This window comes from Fukomys damarensis, unplaced genomic scaffold (assembly GCF_012274545.1).
Source record: "Fukomys damarensis isolate Sample0158 unplaced genomic scaffold, DMR_v1.0_HiC HiC_scaffold_30, whole genome shotgun sequence".
In the NCBI taxonomy this organism is placed as follows: domain Eukaryota; kingdom Metazoa; phylum Chordata; class Mammalia; order Rodentia; family Bathyergidae; genus Fukomys; species Fukomys damarensis.
The window spans coordinates 26,725,005-26,746,201 of record NW_022900942.1 but is presented as its reverse complement, the minus strand read 5'-3'; the positions used below and the strand labels follow the sequence as shown (position 1 = coordinate 26,746,201).

At 41.1% G+C, this 21,197-nt stretch overlaps 1 protein-coding gene across 4 annotated transcripts in view; it reads left to right on the top strand.

The window, feature by feature from the left end:
• Nucleotides 1–21,197, top strand: part of Znf532 (zinc finger protein 532) — a 114,167-nt gene that overhangs the window by 27,237 nt on the left and 65,733 nt on the right. The window lies entirely within an intron of this gene.

Below are 21,197 nucleotides of genomic sequence, written 5' to 3'. Positions count from 1 at the left end.
TTGCATGATACTGGCGTGAAAACCAGGGCCTTTGCGTGCTAGGTAAGTGCTCTACCACTGAGTTGCACCTTAGCTGTAAAGTTTATGATTTGACAGCATGAATGAATGATTTTAATGTCTTTATTTCCTTCATCTTTCATCTTACCATGTGAGTTAAAAAAAAAATATATATATATATATTTAGGATTTTAAAGCAAAAAGAGTGAAATTTAACACCATGTGTTTTAAAGGTTATTTCTTGAAGTGTTTTTATTTTTGCAAGAATTGTGAAATGATCTTCTGGGACTCTTTGCTTTGGCTTTAAACTGTCTTTGGAAAATATCACAATGTAAATTTAGTTCTCAATTTTGTTTTTTAGGGCTGGGGATTTAGCTCAGTGGTGTCACTACTGCCTCGCAAGTGCAAGGTCCTGAGTTCAGTTGCCCAGTACCAAAAAAAAAAACCCATCAAATTTGTTTTTTAATTTCACAGTATAAATTTAAAAGGTAACTCTTTTAATATTTTATTTTATCCCACCCCCGCAGCCATTTTCAAAAGGGAGCTCTTGAACACCTGTTTCTGTTGAACTAACACAGAAGCAAGTCTGTGACATGAAGGGAACATGCACAGGCGTGGAACGGTGTCTGTGATGTGCTGTTGCATGTTAAAAGAGCCTGTAATGTGGTGTGTATGTGAACTTACACGTATGTATATGTGTCTAGAGAAATCTATCTAATTTTTAGATTTTTTTCCCCCAGAGACAGGGTCTTGCTCTATAGTTCAGACCGGCCTTGAACTCTCATGTAGCCCAGGCCGGCCTTGAACTCTGAGTGATCCTCTTCCCTCTGCCTCTCAAATGCTGGGATTAAAGGCGTGTGCCACCCCACCCAGCTCTGTCCCAAGTATTAACACAGTTTCTCTCAGAGGCTCTTGCTTTAAATTTCCCATTCTGGGTTTCAGAGTAGTGGCATAGAGCCTGGATTGTTCTTACAATCCAGTCCGAGAATACCTGAATATGTGGCAGCCTGTTAACTGAGAAGTTTCTTGGGCTTTTCAAGCTGGAATGATTCCAGTGGAGTGGGAATCCTCACTGACTGGAAGGTCACTGAATGGGAGTGTGGAGGAGACAGAAGTAGGACTGCCCTCACCACAGGAGAGCTCAGACTGGAGAACTCAGTTTTTGCCACCAGTGGGTGGGATGATGAGATTCTTGGTTTATTGTTTCTGTCGTACTGTGTTCATATAGTTTTAAGCAGTATGCTCATTGATGAACTGAAAACACGTTACTCCAGATTACCAACTCAGCCATTTCTGATTTGTATTTCAAAGAAAAAGAATAATTAGAAGTTTCTCTGAATTGCTTTAGATATCAATGAATATTTCCCTATTAATAAGTTAGTAACTAAACAGGGCATGATGGCCCACCTGATGATCCCAGCACTTGGGAGGCTGAGGCAGGTTTGCTGCAAGTTTGAGGCCAGCCTGGGCTACATATTGAGTTCAAGGGTAGCCTGCACCAAAAAAATGAGACCATGTCTCAAAAAAGCAAAAAGGGGTCAGGGAGAGAAAGAAAGAAATGAGATAATTAGGAAGCTGCACAAATTTTTGGATTCAAGTTTGTGTGTGTGTTTTTTTTAGTGCTGGGGATGGAACTCAGGACCTTGCACTGGTGAGGCAGGGTGCAGAACCACTGAGCTAAATCCCCAGCCCCCTCCAACTGATTTTTAATAATACATTTATGACTTTAGTGATGGTGAACTGTTTAGAGATGAGTGCCCAAATTGCAAACCTAAAACCAACGTATTTGTTGCAAAGTCCAGTAGTGCAGTTAAACCTGACTACTGAGGTTTTAGCTTAGAAAAAACAAATCATACATTAGCATCTTTTGTCTGAAAAGAAAAACAACATGCAGGCCTTAGGTTCACCCCCACTGACTTAACTTATTACCTGTGAAATGTTTGATTTGATATTTTATCTGTACAGGGTTTGCCTTCTGTTTCACAGAGAATAAGTTGGAGGGATCTGGGATTATTTAGGGGGACAAGGACCATGAATCTTTACCTAATTGTAGGTCCGTTGGGTTGGTTCTTGACTACCCCCTCAGCTTCAGGAAAGCCGGGGAAACTTTCCTTCACTGGATTTATTGGGACTTTTTCCTGTATTTATTGCCTTTGATAGTGAAATAAAAGCCATTTATTTACTAGCTCTAGACTCCCCACTTTCAGGAGGAAGAGAGATGCTCTGCAGGCCATTTGTTCTTTTTTTTGAGACAAGGTCTTTCTTGTTCTGTCGTCCAGGCTGGCTTGGGACCTGCCCGGGATTACAGGCATGGGCCCCTGTACCTGGCTCTGCAAGTGGTTTCTGTCTCCCCCACACTGGGTGGTAGATTGTTGTTGTCTTGATCTCATGGCCTGGCCCCTCATTTGTCTTACCTAATTCTTCGGAACATGCTTTCAAAGAAATATACATGTTCCGCAGTTGAAAATAGACTTCCTCCTTTTCAGGAAGGGTTTAAATAATAGAATAATGAAAACTGTACCCTGACTAATCCAATCAAGTATTCCTTGGCTTGTCCTGGTATTAATTTGCCAGGTTTATGCATATTGACATCCTGGTTCTTTCCTAAGGAAATCAAGTATCACTTGCCTTTTGTGCAGCTTTGATTTACCTTTTACCTATTTCCCCTTCATTATACTTGAAGACCTTCTAAGTTTTTGGTCACTCCTTAGCATTTTATGAACAGAACTTGCCTGTGATTTTTCTAGATATTTTGACAGTTTTGTCAAGTTTACTTTTGTTCCCTACCTGGGATGTTTTAGAGACTAACAGACATTAAGATTTTTGGAGCTACTGGAATTTTAAGAGCTTGTGGTCTTTTTTTTGTTTGTTTGTTTCTTTGAGACAGAGTCTCACTATGTAGTTGAAACTGACCTGGAACTCACTATGTAGCCCAGGCTGGTCTTGAACTCAAAGCGATCCTCCTGCTTCAGCCTCCCGAGTGCTGCGATTACAGGTGTGCGCCACCACTCCGGCTCAGAGCTTGTGGTCTTTTAAATGTCATGGGACTAGGGAAATGTTACGATTCTGGAAAAAAAAGTTACAATTCTGAAGTAAAGGAAAAAGAAAACTGTGCCCCACTCTACTCCTCCTTTCCCCCATATCCCTGTGGCCTGGGGCCGTGGGCAGAGGCTATACTAAGGCTTTTCTCTGTAAATTGTTGCTACAGTTTGATCCAGATTGATTTGCTCAGCTCAGGTTGTCCAGTGGTTACCAGTCATGGAAAGTGTCCACAGCCCTCCCCTGAGGAGGAGACATGTTTTCCCCTGGAGGCCTGGCTGTCTTGGCTTTGAGCTTGGCAGCAGGCCTATTTCTTGAAGGCAGTTTCCCCAAAAGGCACAGCACATCCCTGAAATGTCCGTAGGGGTAAAGAACAGGGTGTGGAAGTCAGACAAATTTGGTAATAATTTTGTGCTCCATCCCTTCTTTATAAATCGCAATGGATATTAATATATTAAAGGTCTCAAAAGGGAATGGGGATGAAGATTTGAGGAAGTCTTGTGGTAAAGAAACCAATTCAAATTTTATTTAGCCACTTTGACCCGAGATAGTCCTTTGCTCCTAATTTCTGTACATATTTTCTGGAAACAGTGACACAGATGACTTGGGCGGAGTAGGGAGTTAGCTTTTTTGGGCTCACCAACCCATTGTGTTCTCTCTGCTCAGTTCTACCCAGTCAGGCCACCATCCCTGTTAGGGGTAGGAAGGAGGGGAGGGAAAAGAAGAGAGTTTTGGCACATGCTATATCTGTCCGTCCATCCATGTACATCGTGGGAAGATTTAAATCACAGAAATGGACAGTTGCTGCAAACCAGAGCTCCCTACCCCTCACATTGCTGGTTCTTTTTTTGTTTGTTTTTTGAGATAGGGTCTCACTATGTAGTTGAGACTGACCTGGAACTCACTATGTGTCCCAGGCTGGTCTCGAACTCACAGCAATCCTCCTGCCTCAGCCTCCCAAATGCTGGAATTATAGGCATGCACCTCTATGCCCTGCTGCTGGTTCCTAAGTTTGCAATCATGTTATTAATTGGCCCATTTCACTAATGATGTCACAGAGGGCGCCAGACAGTAGAATACATTACTAAAATTTTTATTTTTTACTTTATTGTAACTTGTTTTCCCTGTCTCATGTAGCAGTTTTTTTTTTAATTGCTGTGAAATATACATAAGGTACTTACATTTTACTCATAGGAATACAGTTCAGCAACATGGAATAAGTCACACTCTAAAAGACTTTCTCATCATCCCTGGCAAAAACTTGGGAACAGATAAATAATAACTTTTTCTTCTCACCTTTTCCTGGCCTCTGAGAATCTTGATTCTACTTTGTGTCTTTAAGTTTTCCTCTTCTGGCACTTCAGATAAGAGCAGAGTACCACACAATAGTCTTTTTTCTGGTAGGTCTCCTCTGACCCAGGCCTGCCACCACCCACGTCTGGGATGGGAAGGTAGGAGCAAAAGGCCTGCACATCCATCTGTCCACCCCCTTCATCTGTCTTGGTAGGGATACGGCTGCACACCCTTCTGCCTTTTGTGATGCTGTGTACGTATCTTTTACCGTAGACCACCTCAGGTCCTCCTTTAGAGGTGCTTAGTAGGATGACAGCAGCACGTGATGCCATATAAATATTGAAAAGACCAATACCTTTCAGGGCCTGAAGTAGGCTGAGTTGAATCAGTTAGAGGCATTGTCAGTCTATGGACAGAAGGAGAGCAGCTGAGGCTGACACAGAGAGCAGATGATGTTAGAAAAGAGAGTATGTGAGTGATCCCAGCCCCGTGTGACTGTGTTTTCAACGGGGCAGTCTGGCTGAGTGGAGCATGAAAGGCTGCACAGATCTGCTTTTCAAAGCCCTGTTCTTGTTCGTGGGGTCATCTCAGGTTGTAGCTTTTTTTGTTTTCCTTTCAGTCCCGCCCCCTGGGGGGCGTTGAACAGTTTCACTGAAAATTTTCTGAGTTGGAGTTTCTCTTGATATTGGTCCCTTAGTCGTGTTATTAACATTTCATTAACGTGGGCTCTTAGACTTGGTAAGTTAGACATAGAGTTTCTTTGTGTTTGAATTAAAAAGTAATTTTATAAACTGAAGTTTCCTGGAATATAGGTAATCTATAAGTAGTTGGATATTGAAAGCTTTTCTTTCCCACCCACTTTTTCCTTTTATTAAATAACTCACTGAGTAAGAGTCTCAAATGCATTGAGCTAGGAGTAGACTTAAAAAAGGAAAAATACATCTCATCCATCCTACATAATCATCTAAAGTTATTCTTTCTGGGTTTTCCATTATTTTATGTTTTCTGACAACTTTCTGTGTTCACTGTGAACAATTTTGAGAGCACAATAAATACAGGAACACTGTGAGGGTTACAGTGAGTGAAATATTTTCATGCTGTGTCAGGTCTACTTTTTCATGAGGAAGAAGCCATGGGTCCCACATTGGGCATTTTTGGAGGAATGAGGTTGGAGGAATAGGATAACTTTTAAATTGTTCATACTAAGGGAAGAAATGTGAAGTTAAGGTGGTTAATTAACTCTTTCTGAAAATTTTAAGGTTTTTGTCAAAGTAATACATATACATATATTTAAAAAATCAAATAGAGCTTTCCAGTTATAATCCTTATAAGCAATTACTTTGAACTTTTTGATCTGTTCTTGTTACTTATTTTATTTCTAAATAATGTCCTTATGCTGCTAAATTTGAACTTCTTCAATTTAGACATCTGGAGTATAGAAAAGGTTATAAGCCTGGACCTGGGAGGCAGAAGGTCTGGATTCTTATCCATCCTCTGCCACTTACTGGCCATATGTCCTTGAGCAAGATACTTAAACTTTCTTTGCCTAATATTTAAATAGGAATAATGATAATAGCAATGTTTCCCAGATCCGCCCTTAATGTTTTAGGACCTGGGGCTAAAGTACAAATGGAGACCAGATGGCTAAATATTTCAAAGGTGTGATTAAATATTTAAAAGATACATTTAAATATTTAAAAGGTATATACCATATGCCTAAATATTTAAAAGGTTTTAAATCAAGCTGTGTCTGTGGCCTTCCCATGTCTACCCAGGGTCTGTCGCTGTGCTTCAGGCATCTCCTTCTACACCACGTCTAGCAAGACTCCCTTAGCATGGGGACTGCTGGGAGCTGGGGTAACAGCTGGGTCTGCGGGGTCAGCCCATGGTGGAAGCACACGCGGATGGACCCACCGTGCCCAGTGATAGTCTGAGCAACAGGGGCTTTCTAAGAGCCTGGATAGACTTGATTCTCTCTCCAGGAAAGCTCCCTTGTGCTTCCCTCATACCTTATACCTGCCCCAAGGTACTTCTGTTTTGTGTTGAAGGACAGGATGAGGTCTGGGAGCTCGGGTAGTTGGATGCCCAGCCTGCCTGGATACTGCTCTTCAGTGACCCAGGACAGAGGCTGTGACCTGCACACTTTCTCTGAGCCTGTTTCCAAAATTACAGGACCAAACTTTCCAATTAGACTGAAAAAAATAACCTGTCTTTGTGCTTGAGATAAATGAGTTGCCCAGGGCATAGACCCACTGCAGAGGCCCTTTTATCTGGGGTGAAGGCACAGTGTGTGTGCCCGATTGTCATGGGGATTGTGTGATACCTGCACATGTGAGGCATGTGCTTGGGACACAGGGATGCCCATGCTGTCATTTACTGTGCTGCTACGTGTGTTTCTGTTGCTCTGAGTACACTGCAGCATGGACCATTCCATTTGGTATGCTGGGCAGTCAGAGGTAGTGTTGCCAGATTTGGCAGATACTAAATACAGAATGCCTAGATAAACAATGGAACATACTTGCTGTGAAAGATTATTGTTGGCAGCCCTGGGAGGGCCCTTTCAAGTTGGCCCCTCTGTAGCGATGTTCCTCTTTTATTTCTCAGATAATCTCTCTGCATTTTCTCTTTCTGGAACACTGAGATTAGTCAGATGTTGGCCAACTGGATCGAACTTTTGCTTTCATGCCTTTTTTTCCTATTTGGCAGAATTTCTTTTCTGGTTCTACTCTGAGAGATATCTTGGTTTCCTTGACTGTTTTCCTACCTGTTTTATCTTTTATTTCTGTTGTGGGTATTTATGATTCCTAAAAGTTCCCTTATAACCTTTTTCTAGAGGATATTAATATATTCATATGATATTCTTCTCTTCTACTCCTTTGTAGTATCTCTCCCGGACCTTTTGTGCCTGGTGTTAGGCATTCAGAATAAGGTTGTGTAGAGCTGCTTCTTTGCAGTTCCTTTAGGAGCTGCCCTGTTCACTGGAGAATCCCATGTCTGTCTGGAATCTGTTCGGCAAAGCTCTGTTTCCTAGGAGATGCCTGTGGGCTGCTGCCTGGGGAACAGATGTGGCTTTGGCTTTAGGGGTGGAGGACATGCATGCCATTTTCTCTGTTCTGCGTTTGGTCTGGCTTTCACCATGGAGTGTCCATGGCTTTGATAAGCTGAAGAAGACCCCATTTCCCCTTCCCTCTGTGCAGGGAGTAGGGGTCAGGGGCTGTCCATCCCTGCTTCAGCCCCGCCACTTCCCCCTTCGTGTTTGGCCCCTAGTCATGTTTCTTCTCTGACTCAGAGGCCTGGGCTGCTGGAGTTCCTGGAACTGGACATTCTCCACCTGCATCCCAGCCTTGCCCGGACCTCAGCATGGAACTTGTCTGCCTGCCGAGGCAGCTGCCTGCCCTGTACTCTTCCTTTCTCCAGAATTTTTCTGTGCCTTTTTCCTTGACTTTGATCTTTTCCTCCATGCCCTGTTCTTGGGTGCATTTATTTTGCAATAGTTTTTAGTATGTGATTCACATGGCATACAATACACCTCCTTAAAAATACTGTTTGATGGTTTTTAGCATAATCATAGTTGTATAACCTTCATCACAGTCAGTTTTAGGGCATTTTCATCTTGTCATAAAGAAACCTGGTACCTTTAGCTGTTACTCCCTGGTTCTCCCAATCCCCTAAGCAAGCACTGACCTACTTTCTGTCTCTCTGTATTTACTTTTGCTTTTTTTTTTCTTCAGTGCCATTTATTGAACTCAAGGCATTAGGCATTCTGAGTACTGAGCTCCAACCCCATATATGCTTACTTACAGAAATACTTAAAAAAATAACTTCTAATGCCATCTTTTTAGGATTTCAGAAGGGAAAGGAATGAAACTGATATATTCAATCTGTGTTGTTTCTTGGATAGCCCTTGCTATATGTAAAATATTGAAAGGCAAGAGACATTGTGCTGAGGGCCCTGTGGTGTGTATGCAGCTCATCCCAAAACTGTGCTCCTTCGACGTGGCTCTGTGGCTGCATCATCATTGTGAACATAGGGTCCAGGTATGGGCTGGGTTATGCAGGGTGCTGATGACATCACAGCTCTTCCTTGGCTAGTGCTTGACAGGTCTCAAAAGCAAGAGGTCTCAGGAGAGTCAAAGAGACACAGATAATTTTGATGGAGTTTTGCTGCCTTTTAAGAGAAAACGGTGCATGCGTTTCTATTTGTGAACTCCAGGTGATGGTTCTAGTGGCTGATCCTCAGAAGAGAACAAAGGGCACATCTGCCTTAGGAGAAAGACCAAGCCTTTGGAAATGAGGTGAAATACAATAGCGAACAAGTGCCACCCCTCTGTGAAGTGTAGATAAATTCTCTTCTCTTTTTTTTTTCTCATTGAGTTTATTGGTCCATTTTAAGTATACAGTGCAGTTACATTCATCATTGGGATCTTGTACCATTACATGACAGGTCTTAGTGCTCAGTTTCCTCTTCTCTCTTTATTCAGAAAGTCAGCACCTCAGAACACCTTCATTGTCTTTTTTCAGACACATCAGTACAAATTTTCCTTTTTCCCCCATTCTTTTTAGAGATAATAAACGGTGAAGGAAATAATATTTTAATGTCTGTGTGATCGATGTATTCCATATGTTGTGTTTATTTATACAGTAACCCTGTGATATGGCTGTTGAAGGCAAAGAAATTGAAGATGTCACTTTGGAAGCTGGAAAAGGGGTTTTGTGTACTAAGTTAATGGAGAGAGAGGTCAAGGAAAACTGCAAGACCAGAGGGCAGGGTGGGTTTGTCAGAAACACACTTAGGCCTGTGGCCTAGCACATTGTATAGGGCCTCAGGTAGGAGGCCAAGGTGCATTTAGTTTGGAAGATTTTATGTTCTTAGTTGAGGGAGTGATAGAATTAAGATGGAGTTTGAGAAGATGAATATGGCAGTTATAGATGAGAAGGTGGAGAAATGGAAACGGGGTATTTAAATGTAAGACAAGATAGTCCATGCAAGAGGCTGGACAGGAATTATAAAGGGGGTGCGTATAAACTGTGTTTCCTAGGAATATGCACAAGGCCTCATAAGAGAAGAGTGGCAGGTAAAATTCTTAGTTTGATAAAATTATAGTGTAGAAAGAACCCAGTTGAGGAATAGATGGTAAAGCCCATTTTAAGATTTTTGAAATGATTATGGAACATCTAATTATAAATATACCTCAGGCCCTGTAACTAGGTATCATAAGATAAAACAGTTGAATCTCTTTAAAGAGAAGTAACTGTTGTATGCTTTGTGAGTGTTTAGTGATTTTTTTTGGCGGGGGGAAGAGGGATACTAGGGATTGAACCCAAAGCCTTCACATATCCAGTTCACACATTGAATCCCCAGCACTTTAAAAACAATTTTTTGAAAAAAAATCTTGAGATAGGGTCTCATTAAGTTGTCCAGGCTGGGCTTGAATTTGGGACCCTCTGCCTTAGCCTCCCAGAGTGTTGGGAGTACAAGTACGCACCACCATGTCTGGCTGTGACTATATTTTTAAAATAAATCGAAAGTCTAAACTTTGGAGAATGTGTGCAGTTAAAAAACTGTTGAGGTTTTTTTTTTTTTTTTGCTTTACTGTGTAGTCCAGGCTAGTTTTGAACTTGCTATGTAGCTAGGTTTTGCTATGTAGCTAGGTTTTGCTCAGACAATGAACCTCTTGCAGCTCAGCCTCCTGAGTGCTGGGATTACAGGTGTACACCACTGCACCCAGTTTATTAAGAGATTTTTAAGGGGCCGGGGATTTGGCTCAGTCTGCCTCACAAGGGCAAGGTCATGAGTTCAATCCCCGGTACCAAAAACCAAAAAAAAAAGATTTTTTAAAAGAAATTTTGAGCCCATGTTGGTGTGATGTTTCAAATAATTGTTTTCTTTCATTCTTCTGTCATTAGCTAGTAATAACAACATTTTTGCTTTTATTATATTATACTATATTATATACTCATATAAAAGTAAAATGAACGGGGCTGGTTGATGTAGCTCAGTGTCACCAAGCCTGCCTGGCAAGTGCAAGGTCCTGAGTTGGCTCCCCAGTACCCCCCAAATAGTTAAAATGTACATTAAAATAATAAATTTTATGTTAGGTCTATTTAAATTAAAAAAAAAATTAAACGTATTAGGGCCTGGTGGTGCATGCCTGTAATCCCAGTACTCGGGAGGCTGAGGCAGGAGGATCGCTATTAGTTCAAGACCAGCCTAGGCTACATAGTGTGTTCCAGGTCAGTCTCAACTACATAGTGAGACCCTGTCTCAAAAAACCAAAAAAAAAAAAAAAAAAAAAAAATGTAAACATGTATCCAGCTTTCTGATCCTAAGTGTGGGCCATTAATATAATTAGGTTGGCTTTGTGATGTAGGTGGATTTTCATATTTGACTGAGAAATCATCTTGTATATAACTTATGTATCCCACTTATGACACTTAACTTTTAGAACTGTAAAATCTACTTATATTGCTGTTGTGGAAGGAGAGGCTGGCATGGTTTAGACATCCTTGAGGAATGGAAAAAGAGAAAACACTCCATTTCTTTCCATGTGACCTGCATGACCGAATCTTTAGGGAAGGAACTGTCTGTCTGTCTGTCTGTCTTTCTTTTCTTTTTTTGATACTGGGGATGGAACTCTTGAATTTGAGCTTTTGAGGCAGATGGCAGAACCACTGAGCCAAACCCCGGGCCCTGTCTTTCTTTGTTTTCTTTTTAAAGGTATTGTAATCATTTTAGTCATTTTCTATATTAGAGTATCAAGTGTGTAGTTGTCATGTTGCCTACTATTCATTGGTTAACAAAGTAAACCAAATAAATAATTTATTGTCTCTGGCCATAGACTGGGGCTGGCTAGTTAGGGGAGATAATGTCTATCATTTTTTATGCAGAAAGTATGGAGAATATAAACTTGAAAGTTCTATTTAATTTTGGGTTGGGGTTGTTTTGTTTGTTGAGACAGAATCTTGTTATGTAGTTCAGGATGTGCTTGAACTATATAGCTCAGGCTGACCTCAAACTTGTGGTGATCCTCGTGCTCCAGCCTCCATAGTGCTGAGATATAGATGTGCACCACCACATGTGGCTTGAAAATCTGTTTCTAACAGATTTTAAAAGTCACTAAGTCATTTTGATCAGTCAGTGACTGACCTTAAGGCAGAGGATAAGGTGGATACTTAATCGCTATGTACACTGGACTGTTATTTAAACATTTTGGAGCCATTTCTCATTGCCTGGCTCTTTATCAACCATCTTTGGAGTGAAAGGATTGAAGTTTACAATATCTGTGCATCCCAACTCTTCTTTCATTCTTACGCTTCTCCATTCTCTCAAGTATTCATTGTCTCTATCTTGCTTTAAAAAGATTAAACTCCATGGCTTATTTAGATTTACTTAGTTTTTATATAGTGTCCTCCCCGCTTTTGTCCCAGGAGACATGCAGGGTTCTATTAGGTCATCATGTCTCCCTAGACTTCTTTGGGCTGTGACAGTTTCTCGGGCTTCGCTCATTTCTGATGACCTTGATGGTTCTGAAGAGCCCTAGCCAGGGATTTGGTGATGACTGTCACTCATTGGGATTTGTCTGATGCTTAGGCTGGGTGTGGAGTTTCTGGAAGATTGCAGAGTTAATGAGCTGTTAGCATCACATAAAGGGAGCATAATGTAAATATGACACATCCTAGTGTATGTTGACCTTGGTCCCTTGGTGAGGTAGTGTTGATGGGTTACCCCCACTTCCATACTGTACTCTTTGGAAGAAAGTCACTTAGGGGTGGTGAGTTCTTCACTCCCACGAGGGTGTATATGGTATTTTCTTACATTCGTGTGTGTGTTTGTGTGTGTGTGTGCGCATGCTGAGAATTGAACCCAGGGCCTCACGTGTGCTAGGCAGGCACCGGGTGGAGATATTTCATAAATTACTAGGAACACTTCTGTTTAGGAGATTTATTTATTTTATCCCCTGTTTATTTATTCACTCATTTCTATCAGTGTGGACTCATGTTTCCTTTATTTTATACTACCTTGGATTATTATCCAGTACTACTTTATTTTGTTGCTGAAATTGTTTTGCCTTTCTAGTGGCTCTGTATCCTCTTGACATGTGCCTGTCCATGAAGTGTTTTCTGTTTTTGAGTGTTGAGTTCAAACATTTTCTTAGATTTCCTCTATGCTTGTTTGATACATTTCCTGCCCAGTCCTGGAGTCAACTATTTCTCTGAGGAGTGGAGGATGATTTAAGATGAACAGGAGCTTGGTCCAAGATGTCTTCTTCCCTTTGGCCATTGTCAGGATCTGCACCAGGCTGGGTTTACCGTCTCGCTTTCCCTCACTTCTTTTCCTGTCTAATCTGTCTCTAAGATTGCCCAGCTTTGATTTGAACAGCTGTGAGATTTTTAGAAGACCAGACTAATATAGAAAGGTTATTACATGGATGGGGAAATTAAGTGCTGCTTTATGTGGTCTGAATTCTAGGATTGATACCATATAGGAACCTGGCTATAAAGATCGGATTTGGTTTGATAAATCTTTTATTACAGTCTCTAGAAATTTTACAGATTTGTGAACCTAGGGATATAGTAGGGAAGTTATTTATTTGTTTGTTTAAAATTTTTTTCTGTTTTGGTTCCAGGGGTCAAACTTGGAACCTTGCAGTTATGAGACAGGTGGCGGCACCACTGAACTAACCCTGGCTCTGTTTAATTAAAATTTTTTTATATATGTGTTTTGAGAGAGGGTCTCATTATTTGGTTCAGGCTGGCCTTGAACTCACTATGTAGCCTAGGCTGATCTCAATCTCAAGGTGACTTTCCTGCCTCAGCCTCTGGAGTGCTGGCATTACAGTTATGTGCACCATGGCCAGCCAAAAGTTAAATTTTAAGTATTTGGTTTTTATCAAGGCAAAATAAATAGATTAAATAAAATGATGTTGGGAACCAAAGATTTATGTTTGTTATTCCCAGTTCAGCTTAGATCATAGAGATGCCAGGGATTGTGAGGTTGTTATAAGAAGGTGGTTAATTAAATTGTGGGCAACTGAGACCATATAAAATTTAAATGTCCTTTTTAGGAAACCTCAACTGAGAACTACTTTCTTGCTGAATATGAATAAACTGTACACTGAAAAGAATATAATCTTCTTTTCTCAAAACAGATATAAGGTTGGTTTTTTGTTTTGTTTTGTTTTGTTTTTCTTTTTCTATTTCTCATGCCACATTAGTTATTTTGAGACAGCTGGCTTGGAATTTGGGATTCTCTTGCCTCTGCCTCCCAAGGAGCTGGTGCTATAGATGAGCAATAACAAATCTGCCTAGATTAACTTTTTAAATGAATTATAGCCCACAAATCAGAGTTTTTCCTTTCTGAATAATCCTTGGGGCTTCTGTGGAACACTCCCTTAAAGGTGCTTAGGCTGTGCAGGAGGATGGCTCTCAGGACTGACTTCCTGACCTGTGCCTGGAGAAGCTGGGCTCCTCACACATGACCGTCAGGGCTGTTGCTGCTGCTTGTGGAAATTTCTGTGTACCGTGAAGGACAATGTTCTTGGCTTTTGGGGGCCCAGGTGAGGTGCTGCTGCTGCATCTCCTGTTTGAACATTTCTTGTGTCCACCTCCCTGCCTTGGACCTGGCAAGTCAGTCCTTTGTCCCTCAGCGTCTCATTCTGATCCCTGCCCAGGCTCACAGCCCAGTCTGGGCCCTGCGTCTGACAGGAGGTGCCTCTGACGCTCTTCTCCCAGTCCTGTCCTGTCCTCTTCCTTAACTTCTTTCTCCCTCCATGACAGTCTCATCACAAATGTCTCTAGAATGTGGGCCTGACTATGGGCCCCTGTGGGCTGCCTGTGGTTCTGGGATGAGGAGGGTAGGAACATTTCCAGGAATGAACCAGTGGTTCTTTTTATTTGAATTTTATACTCATTGTTTTGTGTTGCATCTGATTATGACAAGATTCCTGCTAGATAACAGCAGTCCCTCTCCATATCCGCATGTTTGCTTTTACCCTCTTTTTTTTTTTTTTTTTTTTTTTTTTGGTACCAGGGATCGAACTCAGGACCTTTGTGCTTATCCTGAGGGAGGAAGCAGAACTGCTGAGCTAAATCCCTGGCCCCTGTTACCCTCATTTTTTGGGTGGAAGAGTTTTGGATATAAAGAAGCCTGGGGAAAAAAAGGGGTGCTGGTGCTGGAATGGACTCATGCTGGAAGAGGTGTTATGTGCTCCCGCCTGCTGGCGTGTTGGTAGCTGGAACATTATAGGTCCAGTCCATACTCCAGAGTTAGTCCTCAGACACTAGCTTAGTTTTGGGAACTATGGGGTGTGCTCTGCATGCTCTTGCTTACTTATTAATAAGCAACAAGAATGTAAGTTGGTAAAGTTTCATAGAGCTGTAAAAAGAAAGAAATTTTTTATTTTCTTCCAGTCATCTAATCATTCATTTATCATTAACTGAGAAAATACTTCTTTTAAAACTAGTAAGCAAAGCTGGGTGTGGTGGCGCACACCTGTAATCCCAGCACTCGGGAGGCTGAGGCAGGAGGATCGCTGTGAGTTAGAGACCAGCCTGGGCTACATAGTGAGTTCTAGGTCAGTCTCAACTACATAGTGAGACCCTGTCTCAAAAAACAAACAAACAAACAAAAAAACTAGTAAGCAAAATAAGGAAAAGTCAAAACTTCCTGATATGAAAATTTAAATATTATATAGCATCATTTTGTTGCCTTTGGCATTAGCTAATAAATATTTATAAAGTTGGGGAACCATATGCACTAAAAATAATTAATGAACATCTGGCAGCAATGAAAGTTTGTGGAGCCTTTGGGAAACCATTTTGGCATGTGTGTTCATGGGTCAGGAAAGATGACCTGTAGTTAGATGAAAATTGGAGGACGTTTAGTATTTTTTTTTTTTAAGATTTATAATATGCATTTATATAAAAGACTACAAAAGAAATCTGTTTAACAGAAAAATCCAGCACTTGCTGTATGTATCTCAGTCTTGTCTCTGTAGAAAGCTTTGTAGCATCCTACAAAACAAGTATCACATTTCATAGTTTGTGAAAGGCCACCTGAGGATTTTCAGTGTTTTCTTAGAGAAGGTAAATGTCATTGGCAAACAGATAGGGCTTGGAGGAGGAACAGGTTGTAGGGAACAGGAGGAAATTTTAAGTTGAACGTGCTATTCGGAGAGTCAGGTGGATTGTCTGTCCTGCTGGCTGTTGTCGGGGAGAACAAAGGCCTGTGATTTTGGAATGTTTGTGATTGCCGTGACTGTGGGAGTTGGTGAGGTTTGAGGTTGTCTTTCCTTAAAAGTAGATGATCAGGTCTGAAGGGACCCTCAGAGGGAGAGGAGAGAAGAGGAAGTTCCTAGTAAGGAAAAGTCCCACAGGTTCCTGGTAGTGCTGTGAGATCCAGGAGAGGAAAGGATGAGTGGAAAATGAATTCTGCAGTAAGGACCCAGGCAGTGAGAGCTAGGACAAGAAAATGGAGAATAGGAATGGACTGCATTTGGAAATTTTGTTTTGTTTTGTTTTTGGCAGTGCTGGGGATGGAATCTGTGGCCTCACACATGCTAGGTAAGGGCTCCATCACTGAGCCACACGCTAGCCTTTTTGGAGGGTATCTAGCTATGAGACACTTTCTTTATTTCATTTAGTAGCTCTGTTGAACAATAGGTTGAAATTTCTGGGACCAGAAGAGTTTCAGATTCCACAGTTTTTCATTTTCTGGAATATTTGCATGGATTTTACTGGTTGAACATCCTCAATCTGAAAATCCAAAATGCTCTGGAATCTGAATTTTTTTTTCTTTTTTGGTACTGGTTATTAAATCCAGAACCTTTACACTGGAGCCCCATCCCCACCCCCCAGCTCTTATTGAGCTAGAGTCTTGCTAAGTCACTAAGTTGCCCAGCCTGAGCTTGAACCTTTTGTTTTTGTTTTTTGGTACCTGATTTTGAACCCAGGACCTTGCACTTGCAAGGCAGGTGGTGGAACCACAGATAAATCCCCAGCCCTGGGCTTGAACTTTTGATTCTCTTGCTTGTGGGATCACATGCATGCATCACCACACCTGGCTGAAATCCAAAACTTTTGGGCATCTACAAGATCCTGAAAAAGGTTTGAATTGGGAAACAGTTCACATTTTGCCTTTCCAGATTAGGGATGCTTAACCTTTATTTACATCTTGATTTGTACCTCTGAGGAAGGAAATGGTAGAGAGGATAAGGAAGGCCTCAGGCTACTGGCTGATAGAAGTGAGGAGGGCCTTCAGAGGTTCATACCCAAACCTGCCTTCTCTCTAGTATATCGCATTTTATGGAATTTCTTTTTTGACTATTTTGAAATAATTTTTACTTATGGAAAAGCTGAAAAAACTACCACGAATATCCATATGCCATTACCAACTTTCCTTAAGGTTAATGTCTTACATTAATTATATAATGCACTCATCAAAAGTTTAAAAACATTCCACTGGCTCATGATGGAGGGTGGGCCAGTAGTGGAGAGAGACAAGATTTGAAGGAAGGAAGCTCCTGGAGAGTTAGTGCCTGGTGATTATTATCTTTAACTGCAGAAAGAGAAAGGGGCACCTTTCAGAAGAGGGAAAGGTTAAAAACAGCCTTTCTCCCCTGGCAGCATGGCAATTAATAAGGAAGGCCAAAAGGATTGCAGTGTGTGTCCTTGAGGCTGTGCTGGAGGGTGAATACAGGGATTTGCAGTCTGGCCTTGCCTTGCCTGCCTTCCCCTCTGGGGCTTTCCTTGGCAGCTGGAAAAAGCAAAAAGGATGATTCTTGCTGCACTTTCCCCTGGACCTGGGAGCTCTGGAGCAAGGGTTGTGAGGAAGGGCTGAGATTTGTAGGAACTTTGTCCCTGCAGGGCACTTTCTGTAGCTATTTCTGCAGGTCAGCCCAGGCCAGGTTGCAGAGCCTTGAGGGAAGGGCCAGGAGTAGGTCCATTTCTGTATTTCCCAAGTTTGTGCCTCCATTAACGGTGTCAGTATGTCCACGCTTGTATCTCCAGAAGCAGTTTGAATATTCACATGTGTTAAATTTCAAAGTGGTAATACTGTAAAAGAAGAAAACACTGCCCTAGCCAAATATCAATTCGTATCTTCATTATTTATAACATCAGGATAACAAAACAGGTAAACATCTATTCTAGGCAATGGCAGCTGTAATCGCTGATTTCTTCATAGAGGGCATACAGAGTTACCAATACATGTGTTCTGTTCTTTCACACTCTGTGTTACCCAGCATAGGCTGTTCAGAAGGTGAAAGTTCTGCTGCCTATGTGGGACTGTGCTGTCAGTCTTCCTCCTGGGCTGCAAGGTGAGAAGGTCTAGGGGGTGCACATGTCCCTCTGTGTTAGCTTTCTTCCGTGTGGCTGCTAAGTAATCTCTACTTTATTAAGGTGCTCTGGCCTACTCTCTAGATTATTTGGAGTCTGTCTATATGTAGGATAATGATAAAATGAACAGTTCATAAAGGCATGTGGCCCTCAGGTGGCATGCAGTTTTTAAGAGATTCCATAGATCCTTTTCCTAAAAACTATACACTTAGATATGTATGTATGTATGTGTATGTGTTTTTATGTATGTGTTGTGAAATCTTGGAAGCTGTTAGGTTTTTTGGGGGGTGGGGGCGTGGAATCTACTAGTTTTGGAGCTTGTTTCTCCTCCCCTCTCTTCTGATAGAGTAAACCAAGGATCCTAACAGCTGCTCCAGAGATGAGGCTGGCCACATCTATTTTCACTTGGCCACTGCTAGTTTGGAATAGAGAAAGCATGAGGCTGGCTGCATAACTGAATTGCCGTGGTGTTAGGAATGATATCACAGTGAGAAAATACTTTTTCCCTGATAAGCAATTCAGATTGAAGTGGGATAGAAGCAAAAGGTCAGCTGTAGAAAGAGAGATGAGATTTTTTTCTTTCCTAGGTTGAAGAAATGTAATTTAGAGAGCCCTCAGAATCCTCAAGGTGAAAAAGAGGTTGGTGGTGGAAGAAGAGCTGAGGTTTGCGTAATGGTGCAGTGGGAGGAAGAAGAATGTGAACGTAGGCAGCCGAGGGAAGATGATCCCTGTGTGTTCCTTTTGAAGATGCATAGATCGGGGAAGCTACATTTCAAACACTGTATAATATAGACATATGTTTTAACAACTTTTATGTTTGAAGGAAAGGATAAAAATGTGCTAGCACTGTTCATTTGTTGAATTATTTCTTTTTTCCCCCCAGTAAGTTTATGGGTGCATTTAAAGCTAACAGTACAGTTACATTTATCATTGGGATCTTGTACCTTTCTTTACATGACAGATCTTGGTTCTTATTTTTTCCCCATACCCCTGCCCTCCCTTCATCCCCTTTACCCTTCCCTATTCTGTTGAATTATTTCTTTAAAAATCTAGTGGGATTAAAAAAAACCAAAATGGCAAGATAGTGCTAAAAAAATAATAAAATGACAGAAAGTCCCTAAATAGAATATAAGACTTTGTCAGGCTTAAGGCACTGCATTCAGAATATCAGACTTTGCCTGGCAAATGCGAGGCCCTAAGTTCGATTCCCAGTACCAAAAAAAAAAAAAAAAAAAAAAAAAAAAAAAAAAAGAGTACCAGACTTTGTATGACTACAGGGGCTTTGTGGGAAGAGGTAGAATAGGTCAAGATATTGGCTTAGTGGTTCCATTCCCTGCCTCGCAAGCACAAGGACCCAAGTTCAATGCCCAGTACCAAAAAAAAAAAAAAAAAAAAAAAAAAAAAGAATGTGGTCAAGATGGTCAGTAAGACTCTTTGGATTTAGAGTTCATTGATCTTTATTAAGAGGAATGTTTCTTCATGCAAATGGGAATCTGATGTGTTTAGATTAACCTTTGCATGTTCATTATGGCAGAATGGGCTGGCTTTAGGCTCTCTTTTCTTTGGGGGATTATTGAAATTAGGACTCACTGGTTGAGTTATTTGGAGCCTTTTAACACCGACTTTCTAATTTGAAATTGAGAATCCAACATCATTTATTACAAAGAAGAGAGTTTGTATTGCAAGCTATAAGAAGTATGATTACAGAGTGAATAGGCCTTTTTTTAAACATTTGATAACTTTTGGCTTCTGCTAACAAAGATGCAGTATCTTTCTATAATTTTAAGAGGCTTTGGTAGGAAAGGAAGTGTTTTGTTCCTGTCATAGAAGGGAATAAAGTGATCGATTGCACAACAAATTTTAGTCTTTGATTTCCTTTTTTTATAAACAGGTCCAGCAGTTTTTTCCTGTAGGTATTTTCAATGACTTTGGTTGAAAGGGCAGTTTACATTAAGTAGTGATAGAATTAGTGAATTGTTAATTATGTAAGGTGTAGTTTAAAATAGAAGACCATTGGTACCTTTAATGGAAGATGTATTTTATAGGATATAAATGAAATGAATGATACTGTTATAATAAGTAAAGCTAGTTCCATTTGAAAATCAAGCTGTTGAGGGAAGAGAAAGCTGAAATGAGATTTTTCTTATGATGCTTTTGTGGGTTTTTTTGGTACCAGGGGGATCAAATTTAGGTCCTTGCTCTTGCAAATCAGGCAGCAGAACCACTGAGCTAAATCCCAGGCCCAGTTATTATTATTTTTTTTTTAAGAGAGGACCGAGATTTATTTTTGTACTATTTTAAAACAAAATAATCTATTTTTAAGACAATGGTATCTAGGAATTGAGGTGGAAAATGAATGAGACTTTGAGACATAAACATTCTCTTTGCATTCAGTATAACTGAGAAGCAGGGGTTAAGAAGTTTTTTCTCCAAGAGGAATATTTGTTCTTGGCTTCCAGAGTGTGGGAAAGTAAAAGGTAATAGGACAGTGTGATTGTGGGTATGAAAACATTTCTAGAAACCCAAAAAGATTCTGAAGTTACAAGGTGATATTTATTACATTAATTACACTACCCCAAGAGACAAGTCCAACTGCCGTAGGGATCTCAGGTTTCAGAGGGTACCGTGCACTCTCCATTGGCTGCTGCACTGGCCTTTTAAAGGTGTCCCTTATATCCTTCAGCATGTAGTCAGGCTTCCTTCAGGTGAACTAGGGCAGCTGGCTCATAGTTGTTTTTTTTTTTTTGAAACAGGATCTTGCCATGTATAGTCCAGACTGGCCCTGAACTTACTAGGTAGCCCAGGCTGGCCTTGGTGGCTCGTAGTTTTTAAACTATTGGTAATTTACTTTCATAGCTTCAGAGTGTCCTCCCTCTGCTCTCCCCATTCCTCCAGGAGGACAAATCTTAGGTGGAGAGAGGAATAAGGAGCAGGGTGCAGCTCTATCCTCCTGGAGAAAGAGCTGCTTTGGTGTTGGGAGTGACTTCTCCACCCCAGGGGCAGTTTGCAGGCTGGGAGGGTCCTCTTCGGCCTTTCTAGACCTTAACTCTGCTAGAGAACTCTGCTCGAGCTGGACAGATAGACAGGGATATAGGTAGTATAGGGGCATCAAGCTAGTCCTGACTAAATGATCTCATGCTGCTGTGGTGAGCATGTGTCTGAATCAGGCAGATCTTGCTGGTTTTAACAGGAGAAGGTAATAAGAGTCATCTTACAAACACTTCTTAATCTTACAAATACTCATTTACTGATGTGAACTGCCAGTCACTTAAGTTTCATTTCACATGGTGACCTTTTGTCATTTCTCTGGTCATGTGTCTTGAGCCTATCTTCTGGTATTTGAATTACCTTTTACCATCTGACTGTCTCCTGGAAGGAACAGTGAAACTGCATGATGTCTTTTGCTTACCAAATCATGACATGAATTCTGCATAGTTATAAAGGCTAGGGGGATTTAGATAAGGTCTCACTTGACCACTGGGTATATCTGGAGCCTAGGTCCTAGTGATTTTGGATAAGTGGTGACACTCATG